The 25463-nt window shown below is 48.7% G+C and overlaps 1 long non-coding RNA gene across 1 annotated transcript in view; it reads right to left on the bottom strand.

Moving 5' to 3' along the window:
- Positions 1-423: 423 nt before the first annotated feature.
- The window catches only part of LOC310787694, an 83286-nt gene continuing 58246 nt past the window's right edge, over positions 424-25463 (bottom strand). The window contains exons 2-4 of the long non-coding RNA XR_014553271.1: positions 25103-25162; positions 3880-3944; positions 424-987 (exon numbers count right to left, since the gene is read on the bottom strand). This is a non-coding gene — a long non-coding RNA (uncharacterized lncRNA). The remainder of the gene's footprint in view (positions 988-3879; positions 3945-25102; positions 25163-25463) is intronic.

The raw sequence follows: 25463 nt of genomic DNA, 5'->3' as shown, positions 1-25463 counted from the left end.
CCTGATAGTCCCCTGATAGTACAAACATCACCGCCACATACTGGATTAACTGGTATTGTGACAAACAATGGCGTCAGACACGCAAACGCTGGCACATGAGAAAGTATGTCATGAAGCTATGTTATCATTTAGCAATCTGTTGGATCTGACGGAAGAAACAGAGTGCAGACTTATTATTTGTTATCATGTCTTCTAACCTGGATCTCCAGTCAGACACAACACAAGTTATGGAGATATAAATCAACACGAATCAACTCCTTTGACAGGATTCATTAAGTTAGGTTAACATTGACTGCCAATATGTCACAGTAACGCAATGCAATGTCAATGGAATCGCTGTGGATTTACACTCGTCATCAGCAGCACGATGACAATGGTTTCTTTGTGATGGAGGTCAGAAGATTCTACAAGGCAAAGTTAATGCAGTGTCTGTTTATTTCTCATGCTGCCTGTATAATAAAATAACAGTAGGAATCAAAATAAATAACATCCCTTCATTTTCCGTTTACATTTCCAGTGCGTGTTGAGACTCCATTCAGAACAACAGAGAGAGGAGAGAGGCACAACTAGAGAACAACTAGAGCAGCAAAAAACAAACTCAACATTGCATATTATAGAAAGCACGTGTATATATTGGAAAATGTTAATCCATTTCAAGTTCAATTTAGTACCCTCCAACAAAAATTACAACAAAGTGAAACAATATGTCGATCCATTAGCTTCAGTAAATGTAGCTTGACTTTTCCATATAGTGTGGCTCTCCAGTCGGGGTTTGGCGGAGCTGTTCCATATAGGGGGAATATACTCCACAGTCCCACTGAGTTTATGTCACAAACTTCTGAGTCCAAGTTGTTGGCGTTTGATCCTGCGAGCGAGATCGTTAACGACGCAGCCCGTGCTGTCAGTAGCCATGCCAGGAGCAGACATCTGCTGCAGCGGATGCTGATCCCGAGTCCAGTCCAGGGTTTAGTATGGCCCTCTCCATTCCTAGAAACACAATAAAGGCACTAATGATTGACTTGAGTCCAAATAGTCTATTTACTAAAAAGCTTGAACCTCCAATATGTTTCACATATTCAGATACCTGGAAGTAGATTATCTTCTCTTGCTACATTTAAACAAAAAAATGCTACAAATCAGCGCTTTGAGTTCAAACGAAAGACGTTCGCCTCACATAACCGTGAGATTCATGGAGCAGACAAAATCGATCGAGACATGGAGCCATGCTGATCACTCTAGCAGAGCAGATCTGGTTGCTTTCAGAAACTTTCCATCCAGAGGCTCGAGGAATCAAAAGTGATGTCAAAAAGGTGCAGATGAACCATCCAGGACCTGGTCCACGGGACACAATTATCACATTACTAGTGGTGGCGAGATCAAGGCAGTGTGCGTGTGTGGGGGTGTGTGCGCGTGCTGCTTCCAGCGCGATGGATACGAATCACCGCGGCGCAGCTGGAGCTAGCAGCATGCACCGGTGCGGTAGTACGGGGGAAAATCCTGATTAGAGAGATACGTCTCATTTAAATGATTTAAAGAAGGTCTGCCAATCAGAGAATGGAATATCGCTCTCAGGGTATATAGTGTGTGAACGGTTAATGGAGAACACGAAAGAGGAAATGGTTTTATTTCCAAAAAGACAGCTGGACGAATTATCTGCACGATATATCATTGTATTATGAGAGCACACCGTGTAAGATCATCTTTTCCCCGACGGTGATTTGGACCAAAAGGCATCAGCTGTTGCTATCGCTGGATTTGTTTCCAAACAAAAGCCGAAAACATCCCCAAGGTGAGGTAGTGCAGGTAGGTGGCCACCTGATAACATGCACCTTGCTGTACCTGCACACACACACACACACACACATACAAAACAACCCTCCAAACAGCCTCCCGCAACATGACATCATGCTGTCTGCCCCCGCACACACCGTGCACTCAACCCCCCCGGGGGTTGTCATGGCAGCAAAGTGGGCGGGACCGGCCCGTCATAGCCCACAGGGAAGGAACAACGTGTCAGAGGATGAGGAGTCATCCATCAATGTTCCTCATCTGCTTTCTGCCTGTCTGCACGCTGAGCTCGCGGCTTACCTGCCAGCAGTCACGTTCCACCACTGCACCGTACGGGGCATGGCCTCAGTGTCTGACGCCTCCTCCCCTCTCCTCTCCTCTCCTCTCCTCTCCTCTCCTCTCCTCTCCTCTCCTCTCCTCTCCTCTCCTCTCCTCTCCTCTCCTCCCCTGGCTGGGCCCTCACATGATCAGCCTCTGTCTCTCCATCTTGCTTCCTGGCCTAAGCTAGCAGCTCTCTACTGTGTCTGTGCTTGTTCCCTCAAAAATTCTCCCTTCTTCTCACTTCAATCTCACTACACGCGCTCTATTTTTATTCAGCGTTTTCGGACTGGAGGAACTTGTTCATACTTCTAAGAACAGTTGGAGGGACTCCTCCCCTTTTTGTTGTGTTTGAAAAACCATAGTATTTCTTAGAATGCCGTTTGAAGGACTTTTTTTTTGCTCCTACTTCAGGTACTTTTGCAGCACATACTGTTCAAGAGGAACCTTTAGTTGTTTAGATTATTTGAACTTCTAGAAATGCCCCGAGGTGGTAATATCATTTTTTTTGTAAGCTAACGTTAGCTAGCTAATTGTTAGTCAAAGTAGTATCAATCCCCCGTGAACTCTCGCTTGCTTTGCTGTGAAGCTACTAGTAGCGGTTAGCATATGCTAACCGGCTTACTTGATGTCAGTGTTGCTATCGGCGTTGCCAATGCAAACAGAAAAAAAGCCCTTGAAGGCAGTTCCCAGGGGAGCTCCCCAGCGGGCAGTTGAAGTTCCTCTCAGGAAGTCCCCGGAACGGTTTGGTCCGAAAACGCCCTTTCTCTCCCCCCCGACTTTTAGGCTGTATGTTGTGTGTGTGTGTGTGCTTTTCCAGCCTCACCTCCCACCGACCTTCGGCGTACCTGCCTTCCTCTATCTCTCCCTCGGTCCCCCCATTGGAGCCCATTCCTTCCCACGTTTCTCTCCTATGCCTCAGCTTGGAGCAGGGCCAGTACAGCAGGAACCAGGCCCCAACCTGCCCGTGAGTCCCTGCCTGCCTGCCTGCGCCCTGGGGCTGAGGCAGAGGCCAGCCCCCTATATCGCCCTCCCTCATCAGCACATCTACCTGTCTGCTGGCACAATGCCATCCACACACACACACACACACACAGTTCCCCTTCATTTACTGAGAGAGAGAGAGAGAGGACAGAAACCAGGTAGTATGTGGGGGGGGAGGAGATAATGTAGGCCTACATTCTTCAGAGAAACGACGACTCATGTTGGGGTCAACCATGTTTGACCCGAGAACGGAGAACACCCCACGGTCGGCTACCCAGAGAGGAGCACGTATACAGTACGGCTCATTCTCTCTGCGCGTCCCCCCCCCCCCCCCCCCCGACACCACACCTTTCATTCAGCCGTGCTGGCTGCCCCGCACGCTGCCATCAACAGGTCCCTTTGAAGGCCACCGACTCTGGGGTGGGCCATCAAAGCATATCTTCATTCAATCCATTGAAAGGATCTGAGGCTCCCCGGAGAAGGGCGTGTTTGAAGTGATATCTCTGTGCCGTTGCATTCTTTACCGTGCTGTCATGACTGGAGTTACACCAAAAGAAGAAAAAGAGCCAAGATCATGGGCACTGCGCCGGCGCCACCAGCCCCGATCACGTCTCGTGTACATGTGAGCTACGAGCTACCGCGGCGCTGCTACCTGCTATCAGCGAGCTCACCATACAGGTTGTTTATATATCCTGTAGTGTCCGCATTGGATTGCACTACCGTACTGTATGTGTGTGTGGTCATATATTCCACCCAGTGAAGATAAAGTGAGAAATGAGTCATTCGTACCTGTGGAATCTCTCCTGATCGTCTTTCCATTACTCAGCTTCTTCTCTGGGCTCACCTGAGCTCACCTGAAAGACATGAAGGATGGGGAGAGATTTACACTAGAGCTCATACAAGAGTTAACACAAAAGTAGCAAAAATAATGGGAGGAATCAAACTGAATTTAGTTCAATTCTGCAATCCTCCTCGACATCTTCAGCATGAACATTTCTTCAAACACAAATACTGTACATGTAGTTCATTCCTCTGTTTTTTCACTGATGCATTCCTCTGATTGCCTCTACTTTTATTTTTTCACATAAAGTGTAAGGTTTTCAAAGTACTGATAGTATTGATAAGGATCGATAGAAAAAATTGAAACGGATGCAATACTCATTTGCAACAGGTATCGATACCAACCAGCAGTGTTTTTTTCTTAATAAAAAATCAAACATACTAGTGATTTTCCCCTCCTTATCATTGGTATCATTGTTCTGATAGGCTGATGACTAGCGCAGGGGCAATCTGCTGTGTAAGTGCAAATTTATGCAAATTAGTTTTATCGGGCCTAGATTATGAAGAAGCGTGCGTCTGTCCGCCTGTCTTTGCGTATTTTTATGTCTCTTGATGTGTTGTTGTCATCCCCCTCTCCGTGGTATCGAAAATGGTATCATCAAGTATTGAGATTTTCCCTGGGTATCGATATCGAAATTAGAAATTATAGTATAGTGACGACTCTATTAAAGTGTTTTGTGCTGTAATCCTGCTCATGTGTGTTGTGTTGAAAGTGTTCTTTTGAAGGGCCCTTGCCGGGCCAAATACAATCTGATGACCACATGGCTCTGTCCTCATCCAGGATATGGTAACAGAACATTTAATAAGTCAAACTTGGACTAGCCACATAGATCACCCCACCCTATTCTTAAATGTAAATCTAAGCTTTCAGCGCAACACAACTAGTACCTGGCAGCCCAGGAGAATGGAAGTACTTAAAAGTTGCTTTTCCATCGGACCATTACTTGGTGTGCTGCTGGCTTTATAAGGTTAGCAGGTTAACATCATTACTTGGTGTGCTGCTGGCCTTATAAGGTTAGCAGGTTAACATCAAATCAAGAGACTTGCGAGTTTCTTAATACACTGACGACGTGGCTTTTAATTACCCCCTCGACTGAAGCTGTGCTCTCTGGACCAATGACAGCTCAGGGCCCTCTTTACCCCAATCACAAACAAAGGTGCTCCCTGGCTCTGAGTTTCACTGTCCCAGGACCCGTCACCGTGGCAACAAATGCACTGTTTCCAAGTGACACAAAGCCTTAACTTAAGAACCTCCTTTCAGGTCTGGGGCTCCAGGAGTTGAGGGGAAAACAGCAATAACAGGACGGCGGGGAGAGAAACTGAATACCGGCAAATTGCTTCCCAGAGTTTCTGGAGGACATGGTAAAATGATTCTTTCTTTCCTCTCTCCCTTTTAAAATACCTTGCCCTGGCACCAGGCACCATAGGTAGTGGTGTGCTGGTCCCATTTCTTTTAAATCCCGTCTTATATTTCTGTGTGTTTTTCCCTAGCTATCGTACTGAGGTAAGTGAGTTATCATGTACGCCAGCAGGCTGGAGCTGCATGCGGCTAGGCTAAGCCTCCAGATGAGGTCATGTTTAGAGGGGCTGGCGAGCCGAGGGAAGAGCTGGTCGGGTCTTGATTAGCTCGGGGCGGGGGGGGGGGGGGGGGGGGGGGCTCTCTCTAATATCGGACGCCCCTTTGTGTGCCGAGATTACTGCCTTATGAAAAGCTGCCCCCCCTGCTGCTGCCCGATGGGATCACAGCCTCCTGACCGCCGCATCCTCCTTCTTATGAGCCTTCTACAGTGAGAAAACACGCCGGCAAACACCGGAGACACACGCACGCACGCACGCACGCACGCACGCACGCACGCACGCACACACACACAAACACACACAGCATCCTCTCGTCAAAACATTCTCACTTCCAACTGGTCAAATACTGACCTTTGGTCGGTCCCTTGCAGTCACTTTATAATGCGTGTGGTACCACTTTTTCAAGTACTTGTTTAATCAAGTAAAAGTAAAAAAAAAAAGTGACAGGATCTGAAATGTAATAAAGTATATATATAAAAAGTATTTCTCCCGGCTGTTTCGGTGCAAAGCTACAATAACTGAACCTCACGTCATATTAAGATAAATCATGGCATTTCTGTGCGCTCAATTCTGGGGTGGGGACTCTGGAGACGATGAACCGAGCACACGTGGACACACTCCAATTATCGCACCAATTATTTATTATAATAAATAAACTGACTCCCTTCAATCGTCGAGTCAGGTTTGGTGGAGCACAAAGTCCTTCATCACTTGTGTTAGTGGTAGAGAGTGGACTTGATTCAGGCGATGTGTGCCCAGCGCTTGGCGGGTCCGGATCCGACACACGTGGGCCAGACTGCGAGGACATCTCTTGGCCTCCATAAAGACCATGAGAGCCTCGGGATCCGCCCATTCCTCCAGGTGTGGCTGCCCTGTGGTCACCAGGGCTGGGTCAGCGCCGTGGTCCAGCAGCAGCTGGACGAAGGCCGTGTTGCACCTGTTATGCAGCACCACCTCCAGCAGGAGAGAAGCCACGTCACGGGTCAGAACGCCAGCGGCCTGGAGCAGCAGGCGGAAGCAGTCCAGGTGGTTGCGTTCAGCACTGACGTAGAGAGGAAACCTCTTGAGGGTGTGAACAGTGTCTAAGTCAACAGGAACAGCAGCACGGTACATGATGAGTTCCTGCAGTATCTCCAGCCTTCCAAACCGGGCAGCTGAGTAGACCGGGGTGCATGAGCCACGTATGCTTCTGTAGGGGTCAGCACCAGCTTCAAGGAGGATCCGGACACAGTCCAGGTGACGGTGGAACATGGCACACTTGAGAGGCGTGCAGTCCTCCTCATCAGCTAGGTCTACCTGTGCTCCCTGGGTGATCAAGTAGTCCACACAGGGAGCATGACCCCAGTAGGCTGCGTGCCCCAGAGGGGTCCACCTAAACCAATAAAAACACCGCTCATTGATCTGCCTTCTGAAGTGGACTTCCTGCAGCAGGCTCCTCAGTTTGTCCAGGTCTCCTGCCCGGGCGGCATTGTGGAGCCGCATGTCTTCATGGCCTGCTTGAGCAGCCATTCCTTCAGATCTGTCACTGTACCACACTTGTATCATACAGAAGACTGAATGTGGGACATTATGACATCGTAACATGACATCATAACATTATTACATCATAATAACATGATGAGTGATTGATGACATCACTCACTGATGACATCACAATTACTCGAGTGACATCACTGAAGATATCACTCACTGATGACATCACAATTGCTCGAGTGACATCACTGATGAATCACTCACTGGTGACATCACTCACTGATGACATCATACTCGACATGATGCAATTGCTTAAGTGACATCACTGTTGACATCGTCAGTGATTTATTTGTGACATCATCGGGCATGCCTTATTTAGACTCCGTGTCTTGTTTTGGATTTGCGACGAGAGAGAGACAGATCTACTATGTTACATTGTTTTTCTCTGTTGTGCATTAAAACGAAAGTAACTAGCCTGTTGAAAATGTAAGGAGTAGAAAGTACAGATATTTATGTGAAAATGTAGGGAGTAAAAGTAAGAGGTTTTCAGAAAAATAAATACTCAGTATAGTACAGATACCTGAAAATCCTACTTAGGTACAGTAACAAAGTATTTGTGATTTCCCAACTCTGGTGGTTGGTCAATTCATATGTCTGTCATGTCTCTTTTTTGTCTTGGGGGACGGGCGTTAACCACTTTTCAAGAGTTGTGTTGCAGACATAGATGTATGGTATCTAGTGCTGGCTACTGCGAGACTACCCAGCGACCTACTTCACCATCAGACGCTGGTTACGTTCAAGACCGCTGGAGGGCGCCTCGCCGCCAACGTCGATGTCTGACGAGACAGGGTACTGTCGTCACGACTCGACTAAACACACGCGACTAGCGCTCGCCTCGCCCTAACGCCCCCCAATGTGGATTTCTGACCAGAAAGGCTACGTTTCTCATCGGCATACTAACGGCAAGGCTTCCTGACCCAACAGCAGTATTTGACAAGTGAACCGGGTTGGTTCAGTGGGAGATCGTACACACAACTCATACGTTTGGGTTTCTTATGGTGTCAAGTGTCGTATACACTGTACATGGCTACACATAAACAAGCACACATGTGGACACAAGCGAATGCGCACACATGTTTGCAAACGTCATCTCCGAGGGCCTCTACTCTCTTCCACTTGTGTATGTGATGACCACAGCTGATAATCCCCCAGATGGAAAACAACCTGCATTTTGTTCATAAGGCCAGATGACACACACACACACACATGCACGCACACACACACACACACGCGCACACACGCGCGCACACACACACACACACACACACACGCTTACTGGCTATTACTGTGGTCGTCTCCTCCGGCCACTCTCCAATGAAAATCACATGATGGACCGCGTCCAGCTCCGAAAAAACAACTGCGAATCCCCACCCCGAAAAACATCAACAAACAAGGTTAAAAAAGCAGAGAGGATTGGGAGGCAGAGCTTTCGGGGGGATTTGATCCTTGCAGGGCCGGGGCTATAGGATGATTTCAATTATTTGATATAATTTCTGATGGTCCATTAGTTCAAAATAAAGCTCTGATTATAAGAGATGTGTAAACAGAAAGTCGCAAACAAAACCAGCATCAGAGTCTCAAACCCGGGCCCTACTTTTTTCCAGATGTGTAATGGGCCGCTAATTAGCGGCGCCCTGTACTTTCATGTAACCTTTCCCAAATAAATCGGATTTACCACCAAGAACAACTGAATAACTGCATCATGCTGCTTTGTGAGACCACACAGCAAACTTCAACACCTTTACAAACACAAATATTTCTACTGTTTAGAGGGCTACACTAACAAATGCTCATATTACTAGCGTGCCCTCTCGTAAACAAACAAATAGTCGTAACTGCACACCCAAGCTGGTGCACACACACACACACACACACACACACACACACACACACGCACACACGCACACACGTACGTGCATGCACACACACACGTACACACGTACGTGCATGCACACACACGCGCGCGCACGGGCACGCACTTGCACACGTGCGCGTTCGCCACTCGGGGACACTGGCACAACCCTGCGCCAGTCCTCCTTTAAAGCAGTCATGTGAAACGACCCGTTCACTTCTGCAAATCAGATTACATCTCTGAGCCGAGGTCTACAAGTCCACACACACTTAGAGCTCGGGGCTCAAGTCCACGCACACACTCGCACACATGCACACACACACGCACGCACACGCACGCACGCACACACACGCACGCGCACGCACACACACGGACGTGCAACGCCTAATCAGATTTTGTCCCACAAAACTCTCGTCTCTGTAAATGTATGCAAACCGCCCCATATCAGCCTACCCAAGAAATGACTGACTCACAATATGTATCTACATATAGCTTACAGTATGTATAGTATATAATGTATACTGTGAGTGAGTGATGAACACAACACAACACAACACAACGCAACACAACACAACAACAAGACAAAAGCTGATTCCTCTGTCGGAGAAAATCATCGTTGGGCTGCGATAAGCTTCCTTTCAGTGGGCTCGACTGCTGCTTGGCAGGAATGAGCGCGTGTGGAAACATGTTTATATTGTGTTTGGCGGCTACGCAAATGATAGATGATTCACAAATGATTCAAGTCCTATTCAGGTTACCAAGAGCTGATGTGTTTCAGCAGGAGAAATCACGTCGGTTTCCTCTGCTTAACTGAGCGGCAAATTTGCCAATGAAACATTTTCAATCTGATTTCATTTTGAGCTTGCTTGATTACTCCATTGTGAGTGAGTGAGTGAGTGGGTGAGTGAGTGAGTGGGTGGGTGGGTGGGTGAGTGGGTGGGTGAGTGGTTAGTGAGTGGGTGGGTGGGTGAGTGGGTGGGTGGGTAGGTGGTGTAGTGAGTGGGTGGTTGAGTGGGTGGGTGGGTGGATGGGTGGGTGGGTGAGGGAGTGAATGAGTGGGTGGGTGGTTAGTGAGTGGGTGGGTGAGTGGGTGGTTGAGTGAGTGGGTGGGTGGGTGGTGTGGTGAGTGGGTGAGTGAGTGGTGTGGTGGGTGAGTGAGTGGGTGGGTGAGTTGAGTGGTGTGGTGTGGTGAGTGAGTGGGTTTCCATTGTCATTATTGTGATGAACACACAAACACCGTCACACTGCTTGCTTGGTTCTGAACACTTCTACACGTTACATAGCTTTGGTGAGAAGTCTTGCAGCCATGATGTACAGCCACTCTGTCTTTGCTCCCAGTCTTTCTCTCCAAGTCAGAATGCAGGAGAAGCTGGCTGGCTGGCTGCTGGTGGACTGGGCTCTTAATCAGAAGCAGACAGTTGGAGGAGGTACATTAACAGGATCTACATTAGGCTCCACACTGGTAATCAGCAAGTCCCCCCGGCCCAACCAACAACAAGCAGCACAGATAGAATCAACAACCGCATCTCATTTTGGCTTGACAGCTTTTGCAAGGAAACTTTAATGACTTCTCTATCGACCTTGGAGAACCGATCACTAAACCAGTCCTCAAACAGATCTGGTGTCAATCTGGTTGTGCTCCTGTTGGCCTGGTGCCAGACGCAGGTTGGAGGGTGGTGGTGGGTGACCCTGTTGGCCTGGTGCCAGACGCAGGTTGGAGGGTGGTGGTGGTGGGTGACCCTGTTGGCCTGGTGCCATACCTGCGTATAGGGTTATAGAGGGTGGCGGGTGACAGGCAGCAGAGGCAGTGGGGTCTCTAGGTGGGGCGTCGGGCCTCTGTCAGCCCCCCGCTCAAGGTCGTTCACTGGGTCATTCTCTCTTCACAAGACCTGTGACATCTGAGAAGAGCAGAGATGGGGGGGTGGTAGTTGGGGGAGTGGAGGAGGGGCAGAGGGGCCGCGCCCTGGTTTAGATTGCACTGGATATGCTCAGATAAGAGGACAGGAAAGGACAGACTGGGGGGGGTGGCGTTGCCGCAGGAAGACCTCACTCATCCCTCAGATCACCTGACCTGCCACACCTGGAGGACAGGATGTGACGGTCACACGGCGCCACCGGGGCCAGTCAGACTCAGCAGAGCCTCAGACCGCGCACCACTTAGGGCTGGGTTATCGCTACTCGATACCTGTAAGGTAGTGACGAAATAACCCAGTACTAAAAAGTACTAAAGTATGGCTACAAAGAAAAGTATCGAATGAAAGTACTCCCTTGGTATCAGTATCACGTTAATGGTACTGGTGGTACTGGTATGATACGTTTTTAAATTATACCCAGCCCTACCACCAATGTAGAATAAATGCTACAGAAGCTGTCCACATAGTATATTATGTGTGTACCTGCACACACACACACACACACACACACACACACACACACACACACACACACACACACACACACACACACACACACACACACAGACAGAGTGGTAAAATAAACCACGACCTAGTATCTTCATCTGGAGTGCATTTCCTGTCCTCCGGGTTGGCACCCCGCCACCGGTTCCTGTTTGACACCACTCCGCTGCACCTCTCTGTGTTACAGCAGCACAGGAACAACGGTCTCAGCATTGGAAACAGGACAGAGCTTGAGGGACAGGGACCATAGTCGGGACCTTGGGCTTCCGTTCTGGGTGTTAAAAGGCTCCAGCGATGGCTTGTAGTCCCCACATCTGGATCAAATCCCACACGGGGGATTATGGTGATTTGAGAGATGGTTTTGACAAGCTCAGCTTTTCATTTTTGCTTAATCCCCCCTCAGCAGGCAGCATCGAGGCGCAATTATCAGCGCCTATACACACTGAAGCAAAACTACAACGAAGAGTGCAAATAGAGAGACGAGGATAATAAAGTTACAGCAAGCGGGCTCTTAAAAAAAGACAAATGAGACAGCTCGACCCTCCTCCCAGGGTGTAGATCGTGTGGAAAAATACCCTCACTTGTGGGTTCAACTTTACGAGGTGAGAAGCTAGGAGGGCGATTCGATTCCACTGAGCCGCAAACAGCGGTGATGGCGTCAGCATCCTCTCGTTTGACACAGAGAAAGAGTCACCGAAAACAATCCGCTGTCGCCTCTTCCAATCTGGGAGAGAGAGGTGAGTGAGCAGGAGTGGTCACAGGAGCGGTGAGATGTTAGTTTTAGAATGAAGGTAAACAGCCTCTCACAGCCATGGTGGGCCTGCAGCCGACACACACTAAGCACATGTTTCCCATTGTGGTTAAAAGGGAAGGGGATTAAAAAGTAGTGCAGGCGGAGCCACAGCCATACACCCCATGGTGGGATCACAGTGCTCTCAGGTCTTTCAATACTGCTGATGCAGCCCCGCGTGGAAGTGACTGGTGGATCAGAAGGTGCTAGGCTGAGGCCCGATACATGCAAGCCCAGATTTGAGCTCTTTCTTTGGGGGGCTGCGGAGGCACGCACGCACGCACGTCCCCCCATGCTGACAGAACCGGCCCCGGCTCTGAGGGCTGGCAGACACTCGCACAAACACTGGCTACGTAAGGGATATGAAAAGGTGTTGAAACGGAGCGGATGTGGCTTTTCAGTGGCACTGGAACAGTGTCCCCTCTGAACGTGAAATCACCTTCAAAGCTAAAAATTGAAGACAGAAACCAAGGCCGGAGAACGGAAGAGATGAAGGTGCGGTAACGTAAAAAAGAAAAGGTTGCAAAGTGAAAGAAGGAAGAAAAAGCGCAAATTCGTAATAAGCTACAGTGAATTAGCAGGAAATGCAGGATGCCCTACTCTGCCATCCTGCACACACCCACACCCACACACACACACACACACACACACACACAATCCCCATCTCACCACCCTATAATTGGAGAGGGATCCGCGGTGCACAATTGGCAATTGGGAGGCTTGCGGCGCACAGTTGTGCTGCGGTCGAGGTGGCGTAGCCGCCGAGCTGCGTACTGTATGTGAGCCCGCGTAGCAGGCGAGGCCGTGTGAGCCTGCATAGAGTGTGAGCTGCGTCTGTGAGTGAGCCCGCGAAGCAGGCAAGACCTCGAGGACAAACCAACGAGGGACGGTAGACATGAGCGATGAGGAGGAGGATGGGAAGGAGGACGAGGCACGGTACAGTAGGCTAGAAAGGAGCGCGCTCTGTTCCGAGTTGGTATGAACACAAACCTCCATGGCCGCCTAAGGGTGGGGACATCTTTGTGGAGCGACCGACTCGAGCGACCTATAGCGCTGCCGGTGGCAGCTAGAAATCTGGTTAGTCTTTGGTTGCCAAACACAGGGTTCACCCCCTGGGTCTTCAGGGTCAAGCGGGACACATTCAGGTACCACAGGGGACAGTTAAAGCAGGAGACTGTGACTGTGCAGCCAATTAAAGGGCACTTTTAAAAGGCACACGGTGCAGGGGACACCGAGGCAGATATGCATAGTGGAGCGTATCGGCACTTAGCAAACGCCGGCAATTAAGCACCACCGCATGAAGCTCAGCTGTGATTGAGCCGGACAGCTTCCATGTGCGGTGAGTCAACCCTCTCTTTCTGTCCAGCACCCAGTATTGTCAGTCACTCACACACCCGCCGGTGACTGTATATAAATATGGACGACGCGTCCCCGCTTCCTACCGCTACGCAAAAATGAAGCCAAAATATCTTGTTTCAGCGAGCTGCCATCTTGCTTTTCTGACGTCTGCGCAGTAGAGTCGGGCTGAGCCCCGGGCCGTGCCTCTGTCCGACGTCGACGTCGTCAAATAACCATTTAAAAAGAAACTGATCTGAAAAAGGAGCACTTGAACATACATCAGCGTGATAAGAAGTATATTATCTGATGTGTACTTTGATTTTTTTTTAGTTTGGCTCATGTCCCCTCTGCTAATAGTATGGAGGGGGGTGGGATTTAAGACTGCAGCCAGCCACAAGGGGGCGATTGAGATGTTTTGGCTTCACTTTTGAGGAGCTGCAATGACGTCCATATTTTTTATAGGCCTACAGTCTATGGTCTGGGGTCACACCCAGAATGAGTGTCTGGAGTGAGGGGGTTTGGGGGATGTATACTCCTCCATCGGGGGTTTACCGAGTTTGGATCAAGCTGATTTTCTCCATGTACACATATAAATCACGGCCGGTTATGTCCGTAACCCACGGCTCCATCTAATGAGATAGGATCCTCTCTGAGTCTGAGACAGGTTTATGTCAACTATTCCAAACAGCTTTAAGAGGCCATCCTCAACCTCATGACCTCATAGCCCACACACATAATCATAATTACATGCTATACGTCTGTCACTCTTACAGCGTTTGTGAGCGCACGTCTGTTTGTGTGTGTGTGTGTGTGCGCGTACGCGTACGTACGCGTGCGTCGTGGGTGGGTGGGTTCCGCGTGAGTGTTTTGCAGCACTCTCTCACCCACAAAAACACTGTGTGGGCGAGAGAGAGAGCGCGGCATGTTAATGAGCATGTGCGTGGTCGTGTTTTGAAACTGAAAACAGATTTATGTAGTGTTCGGGATCAATTCCCGAAAGGTCAAGTTAACCAGTAGACGCCGCTCCAGGTGACTCTCGGCCAATCCTGTCGCTCCGCTCGGGACGCAGACGTAAGCACCACCCTTGACCACTTTCTGCCCACTTTCATGACATCACCCGGTTTCCGCTTCCACTGACGCGGCGCTGACATTCAACGGTCTTTGATTAATCGGTTCCTACAGGGCTCAGAGTGTTCCGTTTGGGAGAAAGAAGAAGAAAAAAAAACACTTTCGTGAGTCCGGAATTATTAGATCCCAACACGCCTCCAGCCACAGCGCAAGATGCCCTGGCACCGGATAGAATATCAGCCGCAGAGTTTTCCTATTGACACTGATCATAGTGTTACAAGGGACGCAGTTAGAGGGGATATATCTGTCAAGCTCACTTGATTGCAAACATCCCTCTACACGACACATAGCAAAATGGCACACGCCAGGCACATTATACGCACACGCAAACGCACGTGCACGCAGCGAGTGAGTAGAGTACTGAAAATCTATACTCTAAGTAAAAGTACTTGAGTATACATTTGCTCCCATAAAAATGACTCGAGTAAGAGCGACAATTACCATTTGAGAAAACTACGCAAGTAAAAGTAAAAAGAAAAGAAAAAGTACTAGTTACTTTCCTTTTGAATGTTTTTGAGGGTGTGCAGGCCAGTGTAAAAACCAACAACAAAAACAACAACACTTGTTGATCAATCTTTTTTTTATGAAGTAGGCTAGAGCAGGTATAGGCTAATCAAACAATAAGGATATCTCCCACTCTCTCTCTCTCTCCATATCTTCCTCTCTCCTCTCTTCCTCACCTACCCTTCTGTTTCTCCATTTCCCTGCCCCAGAGTGGACAAATGTAGATTACTTGCTCAAAATATACTTGAGTAAAGAGTAGAAGTACTGTTTAAAAAAAGCCTCAAAAATACTTTTTTTTTTTTTTACCCATGTGCATTACTTGTAAGTAACGCGTTACTAGCCACTCCTGTGTGCACGCAGGCTCACCACGCACAAACCAACACTTAAACACTTTTCAGAGCTAATGTAAATGTCAGGGACTGCGCTGGTGGAAAGAGGTAAGACGCGGAACACATCAGCGCTAATCCGGCCAGGGATTAGGACTGGGCAAATATTGCCAATAACAAACAAATGACGAACATTCCCGGTGTGTGCGGTTACAGGCCCCCGGGGCTCCGGCTCCAACCAGCAGGGTCTGGATCCAATCCCCGCGCTGTTCATCAGTCCGAGTGGAAGCAGCCACTTGTGAAACCTCCATGACAAACACTGGGAGGAGAAACCCAGAACGGGTCCAACCCAACACCCTCGCCCCCCCCCCGCTTTGATTTCCAGCCCAGACCTCATACCCCCTGATCCTAGCGGAGACAGCTCCGTGTCTTAGCGGACGTCTCCCATGACAGAAGCGTGTTTTATGACACGGGACCGTCAACGCTGGAAAGAGCAGCAACAGAGCACACACCTGCGTGACATTATTGACAAAATATTGATTGTTTGGTCAGGCGTAACCGTGGAGAGCATTGCTGCAGAGAGGAATGCTGGACGGAGATAAAGCCGCGCACGGCTCATAAATTCCCTCCAGTAGCAGCAGGGTGCGTTAGCAGCAGCATGCGATGAAACTGCGATCAAAGATACTGTAATGCGGTGAGAGCAGGTTGTAATTTAGTCCCGCGCGCGGTCGGTTTTCCCGGGGAAAGTGTTGGCAAAGAGGAGAAAAGGGCTTCCAGGGGGTAAACGCAGATGCAGCAACATTCCCCGCAATCTCTCCTCCTGACTCTTTTGTGGTCTAGGTGACATCAGATGGAAACGCTCCACTAAGTTCTACTCGGGTGGATGGTCCCTCAGAGGGCCTTCATCTCAGCCAGTGTGTATATGTGTGTGTGTCTTCTCTTTGCTCTAATCCACCTATTCTGTTTGGCTCCACTCTTCTGATACAAGGTGGGGAAAGTGGCGAGACGGCTACTATCAGCCTGCCCAGTCTGTGCTGGAGGCACAATGCTTTACCTGCTGGGCCCGGGGACACCCTCACCCACGGCCCTGCAGCCCGCACACAAAAGCCATGTGGGAGAACCGAGCTACAAAATAACTCTTTCACTCGGCGCTCCGCGTGGTCCTGACTGCAGGGCGTCGGGGTCGCCCATACCAAGACTCTTACTGCACCTCCCTCCTCCTTCCTCCTCCTTCACCACCTCCTCTAATCCGGGCCTACATGACTGACTCCAAGTGAAAGCCCCACACGCCAGAGGTGGAAGCCAAGAGCACTGTGAGCTTCAGAAAAGACCACCTGCTCATCAAACTAAATTGCACTCGGCGAAAGGCAACGGAGACAAAAAAAAAAGGAGAGAGAATGAAAAAGAGGGAGCCAAAGAAAAAAAACTAGTTTGAGTGAAAGGAAAGATAAGTCAGCGCTCTCTCTCTCCCTCTGTGATCCCCGGCAGACAAAAGAACAAATTACATTTCTGCATCGTGGCACCTGAGGGTCACTGTCGGCAAAGAAGGTCCAGTCAGGAGTATGCTGATAGAGAGTCCATCAGTTCCCACAGCGCTGAGAGAGAGAGAGCAGCCTACGCCTACCTCCCTGCCTTTCATCTAGGCTCCTTTTGTATTCCTCTCTCGACGTGTCTCTGTTGGGCAGAATTGTCTGTTATTATTCCAAACAGCATTATGGTTATTAATGCCACAGGTCTGAGGACTGTGCACTCCCTGGCTGGGAGCCAGGTCCGGCCCCAAGAGCTGCAAGCAATCTCCCCAGATAAAAGCCCAGCGGAGAGCTGTACAGCAGCCAGACAGCCAGGACGGGCCTTCATCCTGCCTCCTCTTCCTCACAGAGAGGTGTACTGTACGGCCTACAAAGACCAAGATACGGCTTTCATCTGGGCACTTTCAGTCAGGCAAAAAAAACTACATTTGAACTGACCGGCTTGCTGAAGTCACTTAAGGTTGAGTCAGAACAAACAGACTGTATTGGTAGCAAATTGACTTGAATCATCTTTAAAATGGCAAAAGAAGAATGTAGCCTGGTAAAAACCATCTCACATTCTGTTTCACTCTATGTATCAGTCTGGACTCCGAGCCGGCGTCCACAATCGATTTCAGTGGGCGGGAGTACTTGCCTTGACAGACAACTCCTTCAGCCAATCAGCGTCGCCAACTCCAATGCAATTCCAGATGGAGGAATGGTGAAAACGTCTTTTCCGCCAAGAAACTCCGGTGGTGCATACTCTTGTTCTTGTTTAATTGTTGTTTGTTGTGTGTTTATTTCTGCAATAACTGCACTTATGGCTGTTTACTCTACTATCGTTAACGTTACCTACCATTGCTTCTGGAGCCACCGTTTTGCCAACGACATCCCTCATTGGCCAGCTACGTTGTCAACTACGAGGTAGGTCCCTGATTGGCCCGGGCAATTTCTGGAAATCGCTGGGGGCGGGCTGATGCGTAGAACGAAACACAATGTGAGGTCACATGATCAGGATGGTTTTATCAAGCTAAAAATAATGCCGCATATTGGAAAAAGTTGGGAGAGCAAAACCCAAACGGTAAGGGAAACATTTGTGATGTCATGACATCATGCCCACTCAGTCTTTACTGTGCAGGTTATAAATGCATGGTGAAACTGTATCTGCTCCGGTGCTGCACAGAACACCAGCAGGGTTTATGAGCACGCCCCTCTGCTTTCAGCGTGGCTTATATTGTTAGCCGTATGTGGGGTTGAGGCTGTTTTGCAAGGTCGGTCATGTGTGACGAGTTATTTTAAAGGTGGTGTGGAGAGCTGACGTGTGGCCGGGGCCGGGGCCGGGGCTGGGCCGGGCCGGGCCGGGTCGGGCCAGTCAGCCGGGGGTCTGGGCTTAGTGCCTCCGAGCCCCCTCGCTCCGAGCCCCCTCGCTCCGGTGGTCACACAGCGCGGCTCCCGGCCCGAGCCCGGACACTGATTTATGGGACAGGGGGATTACCATCAAACCAGCCGTGAGGACCACCCAGATGGTGGCACAGGACGGCAGCCGCACAAACACACGCACGCACGCACGCACACACACACACACACACACACACACACACACACACAGACACACACACACACACACACACACACACACACACACACACACACACACAGACACACACACACACACACAGACACACGCAGACACACACACAGACACACGCAGACACACACACACACACACACACAGACACACACACACACACACACACACACACACACACACACACACACACACACACACACACACACACACACACACACACGCAGACACACACAGACATATGTACTTTTTTGTTTTTTTACATGGACAACCAAAACGCATACATACACAAATAAATGGTTACACGCATCCATAAATCTCTCAAAAACACAATTTAAGATATTGTGCAACAGTAAATTTTGTATTTCACACTAAAACTTGCTAGGAATAACTGCATAAAACCCCACACATGCCGTTTGGAATGGCTCTGCTAACCGCTCATGTGTGGTGGGAGGGGTTAACCCAGAGACCTTGGTCCTGAGGTCAGTGAGGCTTCTTCAGCACCACACAGCCAGTGTGGCTCGTCACAGAGTCCATATCTGCAGGATGTGCCTGGTTAGGATGTGCCTGGTTAGGATAGTGCCTGGTTAGGATAGGCATTCCGTTCCAATTGAATCACCGCACAGTATTTAGTTTTCTCACATCAGTTTTGCATGTTGCGTAATTGCAGTCTGTCTATGCAGTTACGGATGGGAAGCAGAGACCCGAAGCTCGCACCCTGGCTTCCATCAAAACCTTTGTAAACTCTTTGAAACGGGCGACGGTCGACTTTCTCTACGTGTGATGTTCAATAAATCACTCCGCTCGGTTGTCTCGATGCAGGTCCGGGCGGCCTCGCGTTCTCATTCGGAATGCGTTTACCATCTCTTAATACTTTTCCAACAAGTCACATTTTCATCCAAGAGCATCTGAGCGAGAGAGGAAGAGAGGGGGCAGGCGAGAAGAAAAGCACATATTTCTCACTTGCCAGGGCACAGCAGAGCTCAACCTCAAGGCTCAAGGCACCAGTTGGATGAGCTGAACAATAAGAGTCAATGACAAATCGGACGTGGTGCATTCCCTGTGCAAACACTCACCTCATAAAGGAAGACAGGTAGGCAAACACTCACCTGCCCTGAGCTAATAACGCGTGTGTGGAGGCAAACACACACACCACGTGCACGCACACACACACATGCGCACATGCGCACACACACACACACAGACACACAGACACACACACACAGACACACACACACACACACACACACACACACACACACACACACACACACACACACACACACACATCCACACTCAACAGTAAGTCAATAAGTTGAGACAACCATGGGAATAAGACCTTTAGTAGAGATGTGGAGCGACCAGGCTTACCTCAGCACTATATCAAACAATAACTCACGGGGAGACGCATCACATTTCTTATGACAAAAATCACTGTATACAGCCCAGTGGCCACAATAAAAAAAAAAATGTTTGTTTGTTTATTTGTTTTGTTTTATGCCACAATTTTATGCCACAAATGTTTGCATTGTACGTTTTTGGAATTCACAGAAATGTAAAATATAAAATATGAACATCTCTGACCCAAAATATGTTGCATATCATGTTTCTAGATATGTGAATATTATTAACGTTATACACGTCGTAGAGTCTAATGACTGTCTCATGTTGAAGTACGTCGACTAAGGGTGAAGGGGTGGGTTTGGCAGACCTGTACCATCCCTTTCTTGCAAGCTGCAGATCGCATGTTCAAGTCCTGAACGAGGCACATTGTGTTTTACTTTCAGTTTTAACCATAACCAGGGTGTTGCTTTGTTGCCTAAACCAGATTTGGCAATTCAGTTAAAAATAAATGAAATGTAAACCTTTGGGATGCAAGCACATTTGAACAACGGAAACAGGAAGTCAACTTGCATGGCCCCACCCCTTTATGCTAATTTTACTGACCGATCACGCTATTAACCAGAGTTTATTCGACCATGCCGACAGATTTTCATGCAAATCAAAAATCAGTCTTGAGAGATTAACCTAAACCTAACCAAGTTGTTTTACTTGCCTAAACCTAACCAAGTTGTTTTACTTGCCTAAACATAACCAAAGTTTTTTTAAATTTGCGTTTAATGTTGCACAGGCAGCAAGTTTTTCAAATTAACTGCTGTTTTGTTTCAAATTTATGTTGATATTATTGTACATATCCCTTCTTTTGAGACATGCCAAATGTTTTATTCTGGTGATTGGGTTGCTGTATACATCCTTGTTTGTCTCTGGATATTGTTCAAGCCATAAATACTAAAGAATTATGCAAGACTTGAGATGTGACAGTGTATCGCTCTGTGCTGTGTTACGGCGTCATGTGAAGCATGTGACAGTGTATCGCTCTGTGCTGTGTTATGGCCTCATGTGAAGCGTTGTGACAGTGTATCGCTCTGTGCTGTGTTATGGCCTCATGTGAAGCGTTGTGACAGTGTATCGCTCTGTGCTGTGTTATGGCATCATGTGAAGCGTTATGACAGTGTATCGCTCTGTGCTGTGTTATGGCCTCATGTGAAGCACTCTGTGCTGTGTTATGGCATCATGTGAAGTGTTATGACAGTGTATCGCTCTGTGCTGTGTTATGGCATCATGTGAAGCATTGTGACAGTGTATCACTCTGTGCTGTGTTATGGCATCATGTGAAGTGTTATGACAGTGTATCACTCTGTGCTGTGTTATGGCATCATGTGAAGTGTTATGACAGTGTATCACTCTGTGCTGTGTTATGGCATCATGTGAAGTGTTATGACAGTGTATCGCTCTGTGCTGTGTTATGGCATCATGTGAAGCATTGTGACAGTGTATCGCTCTGTGCTGTGTTATGGCCTCATGTGAAGCGTTGTGACAGTGTATCGCTCTGTGCTGTGTTATGGCATCATGTGAAGCGTTATGACAGTGTATCGCTCTGTGCTGTGTTATGGCCTCATGTGAAGCACTCTGTGCTGTGTTATGGCATCATGTGAAGTGTTATGACAGTGTATCGCTCTGTGCTGTGTTATGGCATCATGTGAAGCATTGTGACAGTGTATCACTCTGTGCTGTGTTATGGCATCATGTGAAGTGTTATGACAGTGTATCGCTCTGTGCTGTGTTATGGCATCATGTGAAGTGTTATGACAGTGTATCACTCTGTGCTGTGTTATGGCATCATGTGAAGCGCTGTGACAGGTCATGTGACAGTGTATTGCTCTGTGCTGTGTTGTTACAGCATCATGTGAAGCGCTGTGACAGGTCATGTGACAGTGTATTGCTCTGTGCTGTGTTGTTACAGCATCATGTGAAGCGCTGTGACAGGTCATGTGACAGTGTATCGCTCTGTGCTGTGTTACAGCCTCATGTGAAGCGCTGTGACAGGTCATGTGACAGTGTATCGCTCTGTGCTGTGTTACAGCCTCATGTGAAGCGCTGTGACAGGTCATGTGACAGTGTATCGCTCTGTGCTGTGTTACAGTCTCATGCGAAGCGCTGTGACAGGTCATGTGACAGTGTATCGCTCTGTGCTGTGTTACAGCCTCATGCGAAGCGCTGTGACAGGTCATGTGACAGTGTATCGCTCTGTGCTGTGTTACAGCCTCATGTGAAGCGCTGTGACAGGTCATGTGACAGTGTATCGCTCTGTGCTGTGTTACAGCCTCATGCGAAGCGCTGTGACAGGTCATGTGACAGTGTATCGCTCTGTGCTGTGTTACAGCCTCATGCGAAGCGCTGTGACAGGTCATGTGACAGTGTATCGCTCTGTGCTGTGTTACAGCCTCATGTGAAGCGCTGTGACAGGTCATGTGACAGTGTATCGCTCTGTGCTGTGGTACAGCCTCATGTGAAGCGCTGTGACAGGTCATGTGACAGTGTATCGCTCTGTGCTGTGTTACAGCCTCATGTGAAGCGCTGTGACAGGTCATGTGACAGTGTATCGCTCTGTGCTGTGTTACGGCCTCATGTGAAGCGTTGTGACAGTGTATCGCTCTGTGCTGTGTGAAGCGTGGAAATGGACTTTGCTACAAGACTATGATGTATATGGTAGGACCCTCTTTGTTTAGGGGTTCGCTTATTCCACTGCTCTGCAAAAATAAACAGAAGTTGACTGATTTGAAGCAAGGCCACCACAGGCTGCAGGAGGAGGCTTTCAGCAGTATACAAAGATTGCAACATACAGTATCATAAGCTGCATGGAGGCCTGCCTGCCCCGACACACACAAAGTTGCCTTCTCAAAACCTGACTGAGTGTGCATATCTGTCTGTGTGTGTGTGTGTGTGTGTGTGTGTGTGTGTGTGTGTGTGTGTGTGCGGGTGCGTTTGTGACTACGGGTGTGGATTAGAGCCCGACCGATATATCGGTTGACTGATATTATCAGCCGACATTGGCCTATTAGCACTGCATGAAATAGGCCACGCCCATCACGGGGAAAATTGCTCCATTCACTCCCATAGACCAGCATCATTTTCCTTGAATTAAACATAGCTAAAAGCTGTTGTGTGGTGGGCTGCGCACAGAACAAATGTAAATAATCGCCAGTTAAAGTTTTTTTGTACTCCTGAGCAAAACAAGGAAGCCATTGAGAATTGGCGAGAAGAAAAATGTGGATCTAGCTGTCAAGGAAGTAAGTTGGAGTGTTCATCTTCCGTATATACGATCTTTTTGTGCAACACGCAACCATGCACGCGACATAGGAGAACGCCAGGATTGGAGGGGGGGTTTCTGTTTTCCCCGGTTTTGGGCGTGGTTTCTGAATGATGACACGCTCCGCAGTGTCTCTATCACAGATATTTCGATATCAGGCTGATACCAATTTCGCGCTGCTGTAAAGTTATATACTGTATGTGTGTGTGTGTGTGTGTGTGTGTGTGTGTGTGTGTGTGTGTGTGTGTGTGTGTGTGTGTGTGTGTGTGTGTGTGTGTGTGTGTGTGTGCGTGTGTGTTCTATTTGTGTTTTTGGACAATAAAGCTTATTGGTCAACTGTAAAATACCCTGCCTCCATTACATATCTTTGTCACAAGTATCTATCTATCTATCTCTCTCTCTATATATATATATATATATATATATATATTGCAGTGATATAATGATATAATATATATCCGCCGATACATCAATATTGGATTTTTTTTTACTCCCTAATATTGGTATTGGCATCAGCCCAAAAAATCCAGTATCAGTCTGGCTCTAGTGTGGACGATCAGAAAGACGCGCGTGCGTGTATGTGTGTGTGTGTGTGTGTGTGTGTGTGTGTGTGTGTGTGTGTGGCAGGAAATCATTGACGACTGAACTCTCTTTCCAACTAAACAAATCACACACATTTTCCCCCTAAGGCCTTCCTTCCCAGCAAAGCTCCAGTGACAGCACCTCTCCACTCGACGGGACGCACCCCTAACACTTTGCACCATGTGACTCCCTCCCTGCCTTTGGATTGGATGCTTGGAGGCGGAGAGGATGAAGCGCGGGGGGGCAGGGGGGCAGGGGGGGGGCAGCGGGGAGCTGGCTGGCAGCGGACACATGAGAGAAAACAAATTCCTGCCCCCATCGCCATGGAGATGAGTCAACAGCAGGTCGGGGGAGAGCGGCGAGGGCCGGGGGTTGTGGGGCACAGGCTGACCTGCTGTAGTTAACAATTCAAACCCGTATCCGGCTCCCAAATGATTGGGCAAACACAGAGCGCTGCGGAGTCAAAAGGCCCCGAGGGGCTGAGAGAGGGGCATCACCCTGGGGTGACACGCTGACAGCCACACACTGGCTGCTAGAGGGTGGACCAGCCGGAGGAGGGAGTTAGGGATGGGGGGTACCAGTGGGGAGGGACTGGATGTGGGGGGGGGGGTGGTGGTTGTGGGGAGGCGAGAGGGGGGGGGGGGGGGGCAGAGTACATTGAGTACCGTAGGCTACAGCACAGTCCGCAAAACAGCGTTGCAGGCTGTGAATTTCTAGTGCCCCGCGTCTTGAAATTATTTCTTTTTAAGATGCCCTTCTGAGGCCGAGGGTGCTCTTTTAAGCGCTCCCTCAAAGATTGTGAAAAGAGTTGAAATTCAACACAGCGTAAAAAACCGCACCAGAAAATTCCCAGAGAACTTTGTCCACATTCTACATGTCTGACTGAGGGGGGAAAAAAGAAAGAGAAATGACTTCTGCTTTCTATATTTATTAGAAATTGGCCCGACCTGGCAGGAGAGATTGATGTTAAAACAAGTTAAATAGTTAACAGCATTTGGCCATCGATTGTGCCAACAGCCAAACTATGAGTTGCGTCAAGAGTTTTATAAGGCTAAACCACAGTAACATTAGAAGTCTATGGCACTCGGCCAGTTCTCTCCAGAGAGTAAAGACATTTTACAGCATCCGGGTGAGCCGGACAAAGAAGGCCGCAAAGAAGAACGGCAAGGCAAAAACACCGGCGGCCATGACACCTCGGAGATAAGGACAAGGGCACCCGAGGAAACTACCTTATTAGGGAAACCAAGATACCCAAATAGGAGCACATGTCTAGGGATAAGGTAAACACAGCTGAGGTTTACAGGAGAGAACTTTAACACCGGGACACCACAGCAAGCGGAGACCATTTGTAACGTCTCTGGGAACCTATATACTCACCGCAAAGCATCCCCGGGGAGCGAGGAAGGGCATCTCATTCCGGGAATCTGGATTCCTCCACTGTGGAAAAGAAGCAAAAAAAAGAGAGGCCAAACGTCACTTTCACACAACAAGCGTATAGTATTACATCGCTCTATCGGCTTAACTCTTGCCTCTCCCGTTTGTTCAGCTGGGTTCATTTGGGTAGAACAGCGTCAGAATATGTAACGTGAGGTACAACTGGAAAATGGTTGAAAGCCGCAAACCCACAGGACCTGGTTCCAACTCGCTGACCACCTACTTTAACTGTGGGGCTTTGAGAGCTCCTCGACGAGAGCGGGGCGAAACATGGGAGACAGAAATAACAGAGTTGATCGACTGG

This window comes from Poromitra crassiceps (genome assembly GCF_964638095.1).
Source record: "Poromitra crassiceps genome assembly, chromosome: 13".
Classification (NCBI taxonomy): Eukaryota; Metazoa; Chordata; class Actinopteri; order Beryciformes; family Melamphaidae; genus Poromitra; species Poromitra crassiceps.
This window is presented reverse-complemented; position numbering and strand designations above follow the sequence as displayed.